The sequence below is a fragment of the Rattus norvegicus genome, chromosome 1 (assembly GCF_021556685.1).
Source record: "Rattus norvegicus strain SHRSP/BbbUtx chromosome 1, alternate assembly SHRSP_T2T, whole genome shotgun sequence".
NCBI lineage: Eukaryota > Metazoa > Chordata > Mammalia > Rodentia > Muridae > Rattus > Rattus norvegicus.
In genome coordinates, this window is record NC_141534.1 from 80,352,422 (window position 1) to 80,367,899 (window position 15,478).

At 44.6% G+C, this 15,478-nt stretch overlaps 1 pseudogene; it reads right to left on the reverse strand.

Annotated features, from left to right (window-relative positions):
- LOC120100203 (U6 spliceosomal RNA) lies at positions 1 to 63 on the reverse strand (annotated as a pseudogene).
- Between the last annotated feature and the right edge of the window lie 15,415 nt (positions 64 to 15,478).

The window sequence follows — 15,478 nt, forward strand, 5'->3', positions numbered from 1 at the left end:
GGGGCCATGCTAATCTTCTCTTTATCGTTCCAATTTTAGTATATGTGCTGCTGAAGCAAGCAATAACATTTTGTTTTTAAGGAGGCTGAGGTTTTGCACTGTTCCGTGATCTTGTGGTTTTACCAACTCATAGCTTCATGGTTCTATGTACAAAGCAAATATGATATACTGGTATATCATATTTCAAGTGTCTGAGGTCCATGCCTCACCACTCTTATCTCTCCTGAATTCTAAGAGATCTCCCTACCCTAAGCATCTCTTCAGATAAAGACGACTATATCTTCCTTGGGTGTCGTCACATTGTATGAGATTTTCAAACAGCTAATAAAAATGTATTTAAGGAAAAAAATCCACTAAATAGCAGAGTGTCTTCCAGATTGTTGAAATAGATTCCAGAATGAGGGTGTAGTCTGTGGGTATACAACATGCACCATGTTTGAGGCTTGTGGTTTGATTTCCATTTTGGAAGAAAAAGAGATGTGCCCAGCAAACAACTGGGTAGAGATATTTAATACAGCAACATGGCTGCTCTGGCTGGAATACACTCATGTCCTTAGCACACATCTTTAATCCCAAACAATGACCATGAAGTTAGTTTGTAGAAAGAAATACCTATGTTTAAAAGGGATGTTAAATGAAAGACAGATGAAGTGATGAATCAGAGAAAGAGTTGATAGAAAGAGTTGAAAAATAGGATTTGCCCAACTCTCTTGAGAACAGAGAGAAAAGAGATCAGGGCAGAGAGAGTGAAGGAGAGGGGGCAGTTTTACCAGGAGAGTTACACACACACACACACACACACACACACACACACAGAGAGAGAGAGAGAGAGAGAGAGAGAGAGAGAGAGAGAGAGAACAAGCTAGTACAGGTGAAGATAGAACCATTCATAGAATAAGAAGGAGCCAGGAGATTAGAAAAGATTGCCAAAGTTAGTATGAGGCCAAGTAGAGCAATTCAGAAGAAGCAGAGAAAAGTCAGGTTGAATCAGTCAGTGGGGACAGGAGTTTTGAGCCAGAATATCTGAGTTGACCAGCTAGCTAGAGTTCAGAAAGAGCTAGAAAGGGTGAGCTTATTCAGCAACAAGTCTCAGAGGCTAAAAACATTCTAAGTCTAGATAAGATTGTGTGGAGGCTAGAAGGCTTCCAGGACTAGGCCTAGATTAGCAGACAGAGGTAGTAAACCTCCAAGTCAGCAATTATATCAGGTGAATAGAAGATACTGCTACACACGACTGAGACCTTGTGCCATAGCCAAGGGAACAGCCTAGCTGTACTCCTTTGAGAAGGTGTTGGGACAGGATCTCATCTATCCAAGGCTTCGTCTATGCTAGGGAGAACTCAACCTACTGAATTATATCCCTTGAGCTTCTGTTTGTCTTCGTTTTTGTTCTTTGCTTGTTTTGAGACAGGGTTTCTCTGTGTCCTGGAGCTTCTTCCGTAGACCAGGCTGGCCTCCAATTTAGAGATCCACCTTCCTCTACCTCCCAAATGCTGGGATTAAAGACATTTGTTGGGCTGGAGAGAATGCTCAGTGGTTAAGAGAGCTGACTGCTCTTCCAGAGCAACAACCTTCCTGAGTTCAATTCCCAACAACCACATGGTGGCTCACAACCATCTGTAATGAGATCTGATGCCCTCATCTGGTGTGTCTGAAGACAGCTACAGTGTACTTATGTATAATAAATAAATAAATCTTTAAAAAATAAGACACTTACCACCATTGTTTGGCTGCTTTTTGTGTTTCTGAGAAAGGGTTTCTTATAGCCAGAGTTATGTAGCTCAGGCTGTCCTTAAACTCAGAAGAGCCTCCTGCCTCAGACTCCTGAGTTTTGGGATTACAGGCACCCGACTCTAACCCCATAGGCAGAGGTAGGCTATAACAGGCCCCCAGGCGTTAATAGACCCCAGACATTAGTACAACTGACGCCATGATGGACGTTGCACTCTGGCCTTGGAACCCAGCTCAGAGACAGCACCCTCTGCCAAAACAAAAACAGATGTCTAAAATTCAGCAAAGTTCACAGTTCTGGGAGAGTTCCTAGCTGAACAAGTCCTACACTTTTGTCGGCGCCAGCACCGACACGGTACCGAGAATCGGGCGAAAGCCTGCGGGATGAAAGAAGCACACACACACACAGGTTATTCGTGTCAAGCCAGAAGAGGAAGAGAGCTTCTGGTTTCTTTATTGACCAAACTATATATCCAAAGAACACCACTTAGCAGGTATCTGTCAAGCACAGTGGGGAACCCTGGCTGAGACTTCAGCCGCTACCAAGATATCATCTATAAAATGGACGATATAAATCTGTGGGTATTTCTGCCTTAAAGGCTTTAGGGCAGAGGCTACATACACCTGACACATGGTAGGACTGTTGGCCATTCCCTGAGGTAACACGACCCAATGATAGCGATGAGAAGGCTCTTGAAAATTTATGGAAGGAATACTAAAGGCAAATCTCTCACAGTCTTTAGGATCTAGCGGAATAGTAAAGAAACAATCCTTTAAATCAATAACTATCATATGCCAATTTTTAGGTATAGCTACAGGAGTAGGGAGACCAGGCTGAGTAGGTCCCATAGGTATCATAATTTTATTGATTTCCCTTAAATCTTGTAATAATCTCCACTTCCCAGACCTTTTCTTAATCACAAAAATAGGTGTATTCCAAGGGGAAGTGGAAGGAACAATATGACCAGATTCTAATTGTTCCTGTGCTAATTGACGAGCTGCCTCCAATTTTTCCTTGGATAGGGGCCACTGTGGAATCCACACCAGATCATTAGACTTCCAGGTGATGGGCAAAGGTTTAACATTCGGAGGCTTATTAACAGTGACCCTTAGGATAAATTTCCCAAGCCTGTTTTATTGATTACACTACTAGGTTTGCCTTGCTTCCTCATTACATTTCGTACAGGCTGAGTTGTCAGCACAGCCCCCATATCATTGAGCACATCTCGTCCCCACAAGTTGGTAGGTATTTGCTCTAAGACAAAAGGCTGAAACCATCCTTCATGTCCTTCCTCGTCTCTCCATTTAAGAATCGTTTTAGAGGAGCTGTAGCTGTCCCCACTCCTTGTAGGGTGGAGTGAGATATCTCTAGCGGCCAGGCCTTTGGCCAGAGAGCTTTAGCTATTACAGTTGTATCAGCTCCGGTATCTAGGAGCCCACGCAGGGGCTTTCCTTCAACCCCTAGAGTAAGCGTGGGACGATTCTCTAAGGAGGACAGCCAAAATGCTCCGGGCCCTGTGGACCCAAAAACCTTGATTACCACAGGCAGATTTAAACACAGGATTATCAGTATGAAACCGGGGCAAAAGGACCAATTGAGCTATCCTATCCCCTTGAGGAATGACTACAATTCCCTTTTCTACAGAAACCATAATTTTAATTTCTCCTGTAAAATCGGAGTCAATCACTCCAGGAAAGATTTTTATTCCTCTCATCAGGGCACTGCTGCGGCCTAATAAAAGGCCTATACTCCCGGAGGGCAGAGGCCCATGTACCCCAGTGCCAAGTGCCTGGGGGCCCATTTGAGGGGTTAACACTGCTTTGGCAGAGGAGCAGAGGTCCAGTCCTGCACTTCCTGGGGTCCCTCTGACCAGGTCCTTGACAAAAAGGATTGGTCTGAGGGATAAACTGTGTCTGGGTAGGTTCTACCACAGAAGTTTTCATGGCTCCATACACTCTGGCTTGTGGGCCCCGGAGCGGGCCCCGGTCTCCCGTTTCCCGGAAGGTTTAAAGGCTGCTCTTCAACATCTTCCTTAGATCTACACTCACTTCTCCAGTGATGGCCTTTACGGCACCGAGGGCATAATCCAGAGTCTCCTATCTTTTTGTTCTGAGGGCACGCTCTTTTAAAATGTCCAGGTTGTCCACACCTGAAACAAGTTGTGGTTCCTCCATTTCCCTTCCTCATGGCTGCAGCCATGACCTGTCCCATCACATAATTCCCATCTATTTCTTTACACAATCTAATATAGTCAATCAAACTCTTATTCTTATGAGATCTAATAACCTCCTTACACCATTTATTAGAATTCTCATACGCCAATTGTTTCACTAAAGGCATAGCAGTATCAATATCAATATCCAAAGAGCTTCCCAGCCAAATGTAATAATCTATCCACAAATTCCTGAAAAGGTTCCGAGGGTCCTTGTACTACCATCGATAATTGTTCTCCAGCTGCTTTATTGGGCAGGGCCTTCCAAGCTCTAACTGCCGCTGTGGAAATTTGAGCATAAATGGCAGGGTCATATTGAATCTGGGCTGGAAGGGTCGCATATTGTCCTGTTCCCGTCAACATTTCTAGATCCCTCTGGGGAAATCCTGCTTGCGCATTAAGTCTAGCTAGTTGTACACACTGTTCTTGAAATTCTCCCCTCCATAATAGAAAGTCTCCACCACTCAATACTGCCCTACATAACTGTTGCCAATCTCCAGGAGTCAGAGTGGACGCAACATAGGACTCAAAAATGGCAGAAGTAAAGGGAGCTAGGGGACCATAGGCAGAAACTGCCTCTTTCAGGTTTTTCAACTCCTTAAAACTCAGAGGAGCATGTTGTCTTCTGTATTGACCTGCATTGTTGGGGTCCGGGACCTCAACAACAGGATACGCCGCTCCTTGTCCAAGGGGAGGCTCAGGGAAAATTACCCCTCTCCTTGTAGCCTTGTCTTCACAACACCACTCCAAGGAAGAATAGGGTTCATAGGCAGGAGGAGCAGAAGCTCCCTCTCCTGTAAAGAAGGGATTTACACTAGGGGGACGAGATTTTGATCTCTCAGTGGCCCTGTGCTTATTAATCTTCCTCTTAGGCACCTCTATTTCCTCTACTGAAGTCTCTCCTCCTCTTTGGAGCAAGACTCCTGATCTGAATCAGAGGTTTGTAAGGACCTACGAGAGGCATCATCTTGCGCCGCTCCAGATGTTCTTTCTATCTCTGACATCTGTCCCCTTATTTTAGCGTTAGTGCTCATGAGAGCATCCTTGACCAATCTCCACAAGGAAAGCGTGGCAGCAGGAATGCTCTCCGGGCCACGTCTCCGCAGCATTCTTTGCAAATCTCTCATAACCTGTTCCCAATCAGGAATATTAAGTCCTCCTGAATGAACAAGCCAAGGACTAGTCCTTTCTAATGTTTTAATAAATTCTTCCTTTACACCAATTCCCTGATGCTCGAGCAAAGTAACTATCTGATCAGCTAGCTGTGAAGTAGAACTCGCAGTTCCCATGGCGCGAAAATTTTCCTTTTAGCTATCCACTCACCCAATCCGTCCCTTCTCCTATGTCGGCCGGGCTCCCGGGACGTCCCGTAGGTACCCCTTTCTTCTCCGATCTCGGTGGAACCTCCAGTTGTCGGCGCCAGCACCGACACCGTACCGAGAATCGGGCGAAAGCCTGCGGGATGAAAGAAGCACACACACACAGGTTATTCGTGTCAAGCCAGAAGAGGAAGAGAGCTTCTGGTTTCTTTATTGACCAAACTATATATCCAAAGAACACCACCTAGCAGGTATCTGTCAAGCACAGTGGGGAACCCTGGCTGAGACTTCGGTAACAAAGGACCGACTATGTGACCTGAATAAATTAGGAAAATAACCAGGAAGGCCAACCTAATTCTTTGACTCAGGTGAGAAGTACCTGGCCAGACTGTTCCCAGTAGGGGACAAAAAGCTTCCACATGCAAAGGCAGGGCTCAGCAGGAGTCAAACCTTGCTGGAGACCCAGAAGGGTCTTGTTCCAGCTGAAAACATTCTGTGAATGCAAACTTCTTGTGCCGTAAATTACAGGGAGAGGCTTTTGATCCTACAATCTAAGACTAAGGCCAGACAGTGACAAAGCAACCAGGCCCAAATCCAATATGGCTCCCACAACTTTGGCTTCTACAACTCTGTTTGTGGCTAACTGTCCCTGTTAACTAAAGTATGTCAAGATAGATTATGACTTTTGTGAAAAGCTCATCCCAAGAACAGCTTGTGGCTACACTGGGATCAGGAACACACAGTGTGCGTGGTCACTGCCAGCTAATAAAGACTCTCTAGGACTTGGAGAGATGGCTCAGTGGTTAACAGTCCTGGCTGCTATGCCAGAGGACCCAGGTTCAAGTCCCAGTGCACGTGTGGCAGCTCACAACTGTCTGTAACTCCAGTTCAGGAGATCCAACACCCCCACAGAGATATGCATGCAGGAAAGACGCCAATGTTTTTACAACATAAACAAACAAAAGAGTTTTCATTTGGCTTGAACCTGTGTCCAAGTTGTTTTCTCTGATGGATCCATCATAACAAAGCCAGGACCATGTAGCGAATCCCTTCTTTTTGTTTTTGTTTTTATGTTGTTTTGAGACAGGGTTTCTTTGTGTATCTTTGGCTGTCCTAGAAGCAAATCCCCCACTTAAAGGCAGAAATTTGGGAGGTGCTGAGCACTTCTTTGGTCTGATGCTGTTCTAGTTAATTAACACATTCGTAGATTAAAATCTGACTTTCTAACAAGGACATCTTTCTCTGACCTCCCCTGTCTTTCCAGTCTTTAACTGTTTGTCTCCCATGACTTCTGTGATCTCATCTATATCTAGTCCCTCATCAGCTCAGCTTGTAACAATCTGGTCAACCTCCCTATAAATGTCTGGCTTGGGTGGTGGTTTGGTTTTTTTTTTTTTTTTTTTTTTTTGGGGGGGGGTAGTTTGCTGGACATAATGTCTGAAGATTGTCCTCTGAATGGTGCACAAGGTGTCCTTGACGTGATCCTCTTGCTGCTGCCTCCCCAGGACTGGAATAACATGTCTTTAACATTCTTTTGATTTGCTAGTGAGATGGCTCACAAAGTAGAGGCACTTGTAACCAACTCTGACACACACACACATACACACACACACACACACACACACACACACACACGCACACACACACGCACGCACACACACGCACACAGGAGCACATTCACTATAAGCATACTATTTTCTTTTAAAGATCTGCTGAGAGATGAAATAATATCAACCCCAGAAGAAGTAAGGGAGAAAAGATTAAGTTGAATGAAAATTGTTCTCCACAGGAAGGCATCTGTTCTCTGGCTTCCGTGTGCACAGGGCAATCCCAGCATGCCCACACATGCACATACACATAAACACAGAATAAATACAAAACAAAGCAAAAACAGAAAAACGAACAAAAAAAACCCAAATTGGGTCATCTCCCCCGTCACCAATTTTTCCCCCTTCCCTTTGTTAACCAATGTAGACATGGGCTACATGAGACTGTCAGAAAACAGTAAATAAAATGTTTGGTCCAGGGCTGGAGAGATGGCTCACTGGTTAAGAGCACAGACTGTTCTTCCAGAGGTTCTGAGTTCAAATCCCAGCAACCACATGGTGGCTCACAACCATCTGTAATGAGATCTGATGCCCTCTTCTGGTGTGTCTGAAGACAGCTACAATGTACTTATATATAATAAATAAATCTTTTAAAAAAAAATGTTTGGTCCAGCGGCAATACAACCATCACCTCTAAGGAGTTCTAAAGCATTCTTATCAGTCCCTAAGGGAAGCTTGAACCCATTATGCAATTACTGTACTTCTCATCTCCTGCCTCTCACCTTCCACCTGCTTCCTAGCCCCATGCATTTGCCTGTGGGAACTCTCTGTGCTGCATCACCCACTGGGGCATCAGCTCTCCAGGAACCGAGGTTTTCTCTGCCTCCCTCCTCTCCCTTTCCCAGAGTCAGAACCGCCTACACCACATCCCCCATCTTCTTCCCTCTTTCCCCTTCCTCTTTTTCCCCTCATCATGTATACATCTCTTGTGTTGTCTGCAAGAGCCAAGTCACATAGCCATCTGCTTGCCCTGGACACAGTTACTACCTCTGCAAAGCCAGGGCTTTGGAAAAATATAAGAACGGCCCACTAGATGCTATTGAAGACCAACAGTAAGTACAGAGGTATTCAGAATGGCAAAAAGTACAATTGATCCGGGACTTAGAGACAGAAGTACGTCTTGAGAGGCAACAATATAGGGGAACCCCTGCACCTCAAGGTAGGAACAGGGCTATATACTAAGCTAGCCAGAGCATCACAGCCAAAGAAAATATCCCTGGACTGTCTCTAAAGCTATAACCTGCCATAAGTTAAGAGACAGTCTAGAAGCTGGGTGTGGCAACTAATACATATAATTCCTGAATGTGGGAGTGCTGAGGCAGGATGTTCAAAGGAAGCTTGGGCTACATAAAACTTTGCCAAAAAAAAAAAAAAAAAGAAAGAAAGAAAGAAAGAAAGAAAGAAAGGGGTTGGGGATTTAGCTCAGTGGTAGAGCGCTTGCCTAGAAAGCACAAGGCCCTGAGTTCGGTCCTCAGCTCTAAAAAAAAAAAAGAAAGAAAGAAAAGAAAAAGAGACAGAAAGAGATTAATATGTACTACTGCCAAAAGTGGAGAAAAATGAAGAGAACGGAAGCAAAGGGAGGGGACAAAGAAGGGGGGGGGCAGATGTCAGAATGCTCAGGTGATGTTTTGTTGTTGTTTGTTGTTTTTTTGGGGGGTTAATTAAAGATTTATTTACTTTCTGTGAGTATACTGTCGTTGTCTTCAAACACACCAGAAGAGGGCATCAGATCTTATTACAGATGGTTGTGAGCCACCATGAGGTTGCTGGGATTTGAACTCAGAACCTCTGAAGAGCAGTCAGTGCTCTTAACCACTGAGCCATCTCTCCGGCCCTGCTTTCTGGATTTTTTGTTTGTTTGTTTGTTTTTTGAGATAGAGTTTCTCTATGTATACCTGGTTATCCTGGAACTCAACTCTGTAGACCAGGCTGGCCTCAAACTCCGCTATCCTCCTGCCTCTGCATCCCGGGTACTGAGATTAAAGATGTATGCTACCCACTGCTTAGCTATTTTATTTCATTTTGTTTTATTTTATGTGCACAAGAGTTAGCCTGTGTGTGCGTGTGTGCATATGTGCACGCATATGTATGTATGTATGTGTGTATGTGTGTATGTATGTACACTTTGTGAGTGTGCATGGTTTCAGAGGAGAGCAGAGGAGGCTGTCAGCTATTGTGTAGGTACTAGGAACACAGATCCTCTGCGAGAGCAGCAAGTGCTCTTAGCTTCTAGTCCATCTCTCCAGTCCTATTTATTTTTTAACTTGGGCACAGGAGATCAAACTGAGGCCTTCAAACTGGGGAAACAACTACTTTACCAGCTGAGTCCAGCACCCCGAAGGGTCTGAAGCAGAAAGGGAGGGGAAAAGATACAGGCATGAGTTAGAAGCTGGACTAGGAGGGAGGCTGGAAGGGAGGGAGGGGTCACGAGCACACACACATACATGTACATACACATGCACACAACATGCACACACACACACATGCACACACAGGTACCCACATGCATGCACACAAATGCACAAATTATAAACGAAAATGTAACTTTTTAAATGTCATCAACTGGATTCTGGTCTGGAGACTCTGGGATGGAACCAAAGTGTACTTTAGCTTAATGAGACTTTCCTCAAGCTGTAGCTCTCTAGAACTACTTAGCTAATCTGTGTTATCAGGGTCTTCCCTGTGGCAACCACAGATAGCCACTCCTAATATTTTTTAAATAAAGGTGATGTCTGAACTCAAGCCTTTCTGAGCGGAAATCTCCAGTTTTTTTGGATCTAGTCCTTTTCCTTTTCAGTGTTCACTTGGGAACCAGGGCCTCACGACAGGCAAGCAGGCTACCAGTGCAACCACTGCCTTCTACAATCTCCTGAATCCATGCACTTTGAAATAATCCCAGGTATTCTGTCCTCGGGGCCACTGGGCTGTGTGTATGTGTGTGAGTCATAAAGAAATGAGTCAAGAAATGAAGCAATCCCTGGGTGTGGTACATTGCCTTGTAATCCCAGCCACTGGGAGGGAGGATGAGGCAGGAGAGTGGATGCAAGTAAGATAGATCCTGGAGGGGCTGGGGATTTAGCTCAGTGGTAGAGCGCTTACCTAGGAAGCGCAAGGCCCTGGGTTCGGTCCCCAACTCCGAAAAAAAGAACCAAAAAAAAAAAAAAAGATAGATCCTGGAGAGAGAGAGAGAGAGAGAGAGAGAGAGAGAGAGAGAGAGAGAGAGAGAGATTGAGAGGGGCAGACAGAGAGAGGAGACAAAGACAGAGAGATTGAGAGAGAGAGAGGAGACAGAGGGAGGGACAGAGACAGAGAGAGATGTGGAGAGGGATAGAGAGGCAGATAGAAGGAGGGACAGAGACAGAGAGATGTGGAGAGGGATAGAGAGGCAGACAGAGGGGGACACAAAGCAAGAAGAGACAGAGTGAAGGGAGACAGAGAGAAAAGGAAAGAGACAGAGTATTAATGTCAGACACTCTAGGCACATTAATGGTTCTCTCCCTCCTTTTGTCCCCCTCCCTCTATTGTTTAAGACAGGGCCTCATGTATCCCAGGATGGACTCAGATTCCCCGTGATGACCTTGAACTTCTGCTTTTCTTGCTTCTTACTCCCTAGGTGTGCAATATCACATCTGGTGAGCATTGTGCTTGGGATTGAAACCAGGGCTTTATGAATGCTAGGCAAGCACTCTAGCAACAGAGTACATCCTTAGCCTTGTTTGTGATTTTGTTTTTTGATACAGAGTCTCACTACATAGCTGTAATGGCCTGGAACATTCTGGATATACTGAGTTAGCCTTAAACTTGCAGGAATTCTCTTGCTTCTCTTTCCTCAGTGCTGGGACTGGGATGACAGGCACTCACCAATATAGCTGCCATTCTCTCTCTCTCTCTCTCTCTCTCTCTCTCTCTCTCTCTCTCTCTCTGTGTGTGTGTGTGTGTGTGTGTGTGTGTGTGTGTGTGTGTGTATCTGTCTGTCTTTCTTCTTTGGTTGGCTCTCATTATGCCCCGGCTGGTCTGGAACTCATTATCCAGACTAAACTAACCTCTAATTCAGAGACTCACCTGTGTGTGAGATTAAAGGCCCATGTCATCATGCCTAGTACACCCAACTTTTATTATTTGTTTCCCATCTCCATACTTCAGTGTCCTTTCCTCTTACTCTGCCTGGCTCAAAGACCTCACAAGATTCCCAGGTAGCCTCAGAACCATCCCAAGCCTTCATGGCATCTGGGAACTTTGGGTCTTTGTTTCTTCTACAGCAGCTTCCCACAGACCTGGCCGAAGCATTGTACTTCCACGTAGCCTCAACACTGCAGAAGCCTTTGTGCACACTGCAAGTTCTCACCATCTAAGTGTGGCTGACGAGGTGTCTCCATGAGCTCCCTGGCCCCACTTCCCATTTCTCATATCCTCTGGCAATCTCTTCTTCCGGAGCCACTGTGCCCATTACACCTTGCTTTCCTCACCCCTGTGTGTTTGTATGTTCTAGTTTGGGGGAGGTGCACGCATGTGTGCATGCCCGTGCAAGCCAGACTTTAGGTGTACTACCCACCTTGATTTTTGAGATAGGGTCTGTAACCTGCCTGGAGCTTATGAAGTAACTAAACTAGGCCAATTGGCCTGTGAGCACCGGGAATCCACCTGTCTTTGATTCTCTGGCACTGCCATTACAGGCAAGCCTCAATGCTCAGTTGTTTTGTCTTGTTTTTTAAAATTACATTTATGAGCCAGGCATGGTGGTGCACACCTTTGGTTCCAGCACTAGGGAGGCAGAGGTAGATGGATCTCTGTGAATTCCAGGCTATCCTGATCCTCAGAGGGAATTCTAGGACAGCCAGGACTACACAGACCTCACAAGAGTCAATTAAACACAATTAAATTAAATTTTTAAGACGTACATGTTTTATTCATTTGTCTGTGTGACTGTGCAACTAGAGCACATTTGGGGTACGTCTCAGACAACAGCCAGGAGGAGTTGGCTCTTATCTACTGTGTGAGGCCCTGAGGTCTAACTCAGGTTGTCAGGTTGGATGGCAGCCTCCATACATGGTGAGCCATCTCTCCAGCATCCCCAAGGATTTTATTTTATTTTATTTTTTGTTTTCGCCAGATGGAGTCTGGAGACCAAACTCATGCCCTCACGTTTATTTGGCAATCACTTTATCTACTACTGATCTGGGTCCCAGGGGAAACTCAGACTGATAGATAGTCAGGCCTTGTGCAAGAAACGCATTTACTTCCTGATCCAGCTCACCAGCACCTCAATATTGTTTTAAAGATATTCTCGAAGAACAAAAACAAAACAAAAAAGAAAGACAGAAAGGAAAAAGGGAAAAAAGGAAGAAAATATATTTCACGTAGCCCAGGCTGGCTTTGAACTCGTGAGGATGATATCAACCTTCTGAAATGCCTGACCATTGCCAGAGTGCTGAGAAAATAGGTGTCTCTGGTCTCAAACACTTTTGCTAGCGACCTGTTTAGCTTCATTTCCCCATCTCAGGGAAGGGAGGCTTTTGTACAATGGTTTCTTCCCAAATGAAACTTTTCTCCCAGGAGGAAGACAGGAGACTTAGGAGACTTGGAAGATGAACACATTTCATGTGTCTAGGACACATGAGAGTCCAGTCTCCCTAGGAAAAGTCTAGCACAACAGGACCCAGAGTCCTAAGTGCAAAACATTGGGAATCTGGCAGAATTTAAGGTCTAGGACCACAGGGATGGGACCAGTAGACCATCACACAGCCATGAGAAAGATATGGTGTGGGTTTCAGTCTGTGTTCTGCTGCTGTAAACATGAGACTACAGACTGGGTAAGTCACAAAACAGAGAGTCTGAGGTCAAGGAGCTACATCTAGTGTTGGCCTTCTTCTTTTTTTTTTTTTTTTTTTTTTGGTTCTTTTTTTTTTCGGAGCTGGGGACCGAACCCAGGGCCTTGCGCTTCCTAGGCAAGCGCTCTACCACTGAGCTAAATCCCCAACCCCCCCCCCTTTTTTTTTAAAGATTTTATTCATTTATTATATATAAGTACACTGTAGCTGTCTTCAGACACACCAGAAGAGAGCATCAGATCTCTTTACAGATGGTTGTGAGCCACCATGTGGTTGCTGGGAATTGAACTTAGGACCTCTGGAAGAGTAGTTGGGTGCTCTTAACCACTGAGCCATCTTTCCAGCCCTGGTGTTTGCCTTCTTGATGACCAAGTCTAGAGATGATGCTGGCATCAAATGGTGGGAGACACAAGACTCCAAGAGACTTAGTTAAAATAGCCCCCAAATTAAGACAACCCACAAACGCAGTGAGTGATTAATCTATTAAATGTTATTTCTATTTATCTTCCTTTAAAACATTTTAATTAAAATTATATTAGCACATGCTTTTCCTTCCCTCAACTTCTCCCAGATCCTTCCCATCCCCTCATTCAACTTCATATTTTCTCTCAGAAAAAAAAAACAACAAAAAACCAAAAACATGGAAAAAAAACCCCAAAAATACTTAAAAAGAAAGAAAGAAACAAGGAAAGAAAGAAAAGAAGACAACAAAACAAAATAAAAGCACACCTAGAAAAAACATGGAAGCCGGGCAGTGGTGTGCATGCCCTTAATTCCAGCACTTGGAAGGCAGCAGCTGTCAGATCTCTGAGTCTGAGGCCAGCCTGGTCTACAGAGTTAGATACAGGACAGCCAGAGCTACACAGTGAAGCTCAAACAAAAACAAACAACAACAACAACAACAACAAAAAAAAAAAGAAAATAGAGAAAACAAAACAAAAAGATCAAGTCCATTTCGTGTTGGCCAACTACCCATGGGCTGTGGTTGATATACGCATGATACTCCACTGCAGGAAACTGATTTGTCTTTATCAGCAGGTTTCAATTGCAAATAGCTTCTTGGTTAGACATGGGACGTTGTACGCAGGTCCGTTTCTCAGTGCTAGGATTTTGTGTGGTTTTCTACTAAATTTTTTAAAAATTAGCAGGGCGTAGTGGCACAAGCCTTTATTAATCCCAGCACTCAGGCTCAGGAGGCAGAGGCAGGTGGAGCTCTGTGAGTTTGAGGCCACCCTGGTCTAGACAGTGAGTATCAGGACAGCTGGGTCTATGTAGAGAGACCTTGTGTTAGACTGGACTGAGAGAGAGAGAGAAAGAGAGAGAGAGAGAGAGAGAGAGAGAGAGAGAGAGAGAGAGAGAATACAAAAAGCTAGATTGGCTGGGGCATAGTCAACTTAGCACCTGGAAACTTGAAACGGGAGGCAGGAGGATCAGGAATTCAAGGTCAGGCTCCATTACATAACCAGTTTCCCACACCGGTTTCAAGTATGTAAAACTATATATCTAATCAAGCAAACAACATAAAGATACAAGATAGGGGGTGTCAAGATGGCTCAGAAGTTAAGAGTACTTCCTGCTCTTCCAGAGGATCGGAGTTTGGTTCTCAGCATCCATGTTGGATGGCTTACGACCAGCTGTAATTCTGGGTCCAGAGCATCTGACTCCTCTTCTGGCCTCCAAGGGCACCTGCATGAGTGTGTGTGACACACCACACACACACACACACACACACACACACACACACACACACACACTCAGAGAGAGAATTTTTTTTAAGTCTTTAAAAAAAATAAAAACAAATTCCACCACACAGCATAAAAACAAAAGAAGCCAAACAGAAAAGGCTGTGTAGGTAGGGGTCAACTTCCATGAACAGTGTACAGTAGCTAAATCCATACAGATGGAAACACATGAGCAGGGAGCGTCTGTTTGGGCTAATGAAACAGTCACAGGCTAGGTAAGTATGGTGGTGACATATGATGTGAATATGCAAAATGGTGCCTGGCACCATGCCTGATGACCTGAGTTCAATCTCTGATATCCATATGGTGGGAGAGAACTGAGTCCTATAGGATGTCCTTTGACCTTTATACACATGCCACTGTGCCACGCAGGCACAATGATGTTGGTTATAGGGGTACACACATTTAATGCTAGCACTCAGAGGCAGAAGTAGGTGGATCTCTATGAATTTGGATCTTGCCTAGTATACGTGGTGAGTTCCAGGCTATATAGGACCACCTGGCAGGACCCTGCTTCAATCAATCAATCAATCAATCAATCAATCAATCAATGTATGTATGTATGTATGTATGTATGTAATGTGTAAACAATTGCTTATTTAATAATTAGATAAATTTAATGTTTTAAAAATTTAAAAAAAGGAATGGCATGCTGGAATACAGCACAGCTGGTAAAAGTACTGGCCTAGCATGCATGAGCCCTAAATGAATCAGGTCTAGTGGTATACACCTGACATCCCAACACTCTGGAGGTGGCGGCAAGGAGAATTAAGAATTCATGGTCATCCTTGGCTACATGAGACCCCTTCTTAAGGGGTTGGGGATTTGGGATTTAGCTCAGTAGTAGAGCGCTTGCCTAGCAAACGCAAAGCCCTGGGTTCGGTCCCCAGCTCCGGAAAAAAAAAAAAAAAAAAAAAAAAAAAAGAAAAAAAGAAAGAAAAGAAAAAGAAAAAAGGAGACCACCTTCTTAAGAAAAAAGAAAAGAAAAGCTAGGTGTAGGCTGTACTGGTCCAACAGACCTTTAATTCCAGCAGAGGT